Source organism: Halyomorpha halys, unplaced genomic scaffold, assembly GCF_000696795.3.
Source record: "Halyomorpha halys isolate HHAL.00 unplaced genomic scaffold, Hhal_1.1 Scaffold559.1, whole genome shotgun sequence".
Taxonomy (NCBI): Eukaryota; Metazoa; Arthropoda; class Insecta; order Hemiptera; family Pentatomidae; genus Halyomorpha; species Halyomorpha halys.
This window is the reverse complement of record NW_027113985.1, coordinates 342,768-344,655: the sequence shown is the minus strand read 5'-3', so window position 1 is coordinate 344,655 and position 1,888 is coordinate 342,768. Positions and strand designations below refer to the sequence as shown.

The window sequence follows — 1,888 nt, the reverse complement described above, 5'->3', positions numbered from 1 at the left end:
GTTGCAAAATCGAAGAAACTAATTGGGTGCAGTTCCCTCAATTCGTTGTTGTATTCTAAAAATATACTTTTAAGATATAATTAAACTATCATAATCTAATCTAAGATAAGATTAAACAAAGCCGATTAACTTGTTCTTACTGAATTTTTTTTTTAACTTAAAAGGTGGCCCGATATGATCCTGAAAAGTGGGCGCATTGCTCTTAAGACTGTCTCTATGATTGCTATGCTTCATCCAATCAAGATTGAAGAAATAAATACATTGTTTTAATCGTCAACCACCTTGCAAAATCGTTTTGAAACTTATTTATGGACCTTGCATTCGTGATGATTTCATTTTTTACTGTCCAAAAAATCTGTAAGGTCGGAGATGAAAAGAGAATAATCAGTTGTTAATAAATAGAACTCGTTGGTCATTATGGATACAGAGCTAACAACCCTCCTTAACCTAACTAAGTTCATTACGGAAGCGCAAGATTGATGACGGAGCATCCTCTAGGAAGTCGTGACTGCCATGACCTTTGCAATAGTTTATTATAAGAGCTCTGCAATCACATATTGTTATGCAAATTAATTAAGTTATTTGAGCCACTGCGAGGACAAGGCCCGAACCCTTCTGGCCCTGGTAATCAGAAGTGACACAAGAGGTCACAATATTTTGCCGCTGAACTTCAGCTAACCTTGGCGCACCAAAATAGGAAGGGCTATAAATCACTAAAGTCATTGATATCAGCTCTAGATTAAAACTACCAAGAGATAATTCACGGTCATCAATATTTATTTACATCTGGTATTTCAGCAGAATGTAAATAATAAATTAGTGTATAAATTCCAACCAGGCAGATCTTCAGAGGGAATTATAAATTCCAGTGAGGTCGTGGTTAGCTAATAAAACAAATGTTACTATTTGAATGCACATATTTTCAAATTTATTTTATCACTTACACAATACATTTGAACAAATCAACCAGCTATAATGTTATCCTAACTCGATTTCGAAAAAAACAATATTGAATCGATTATTCTACTCCACAAGTGTGAGGAAGACTATATCTAGGAAGGATGAGAAGAGTTGTAAATGACCGCAATCGGTTGAGTGTTTTACAAACTGTAGAATGGTTCTTCGACTAAAACACTGGTTCTCAGATTCTTATATTAAAGGAACTATCTTGGGAGAGCGGTCGAAGAAGTACAAAATGGTCTATTGCACATAAAACAACATATTTCGGCCATTTTCTCACAGATATTATTTTTACTCTCCTCTCCAGACATAGTTCCATATTTTTTAAAGGAAATATTAATATAATATAAGGCAACACTTTATTTGATGCCATTAATATTAATTAATAAACTAAGAAAGTAATTTATTTAATCGAAATCTTTCTGTATTAATCTTAATCACTTTATCCGAGAATCACCCTCATTCCTTAGTTCATATTATATCGTATGGAAGCTCTTCAGATATATTCAAAGCTCAACTTATGAACTGAATTATTTTATTCCACGTTACTCAAATCATTTATCTAAACAAAGGAAACTGGACCATTCTGACCTCTATATACCTTCTCAAAGAACTAAAACATTCAAACATTCCTTTTTGGCCCGCTCCACTTCCCTCGGAATTCTCTACCTTCTTATATCCGACATAGTTCTTCTCTATCTTTCATTTAAATCCCTCCTTTATCAATTCCTTCTCACATTGCAAACCGACGCTCTCTAATGATAATAACCTAAATTTAAGAATGGAATTAGGATCAGTGAAGTATTTATTTAAAACTATGAATTAATTATTTCATTTGACTCTTGTACCTCTTTAATTTTTATTCTCTATATTATCAAATTGTATTATATGATCAGAAATGAATGATTTTGAAAAATTAATTTTGTTT

At 32.5% G+C, this 1,888-nt stretch overlaps 1 protein-coding gene across 1 annotated transcript in view; it reads right to left on the bottom strand.

Annotated features, from left to right (window-relative positions):
- The window catches only part of LOC106684245 (facilitated trehalose transporter Tret1), an 87,037-nt gene that overhangs the window by 18,181 nt on the left and 66,968 nt on the right, over positions 1 to 1,888 (bottom strand). The window lies entirely within an intron of this gene.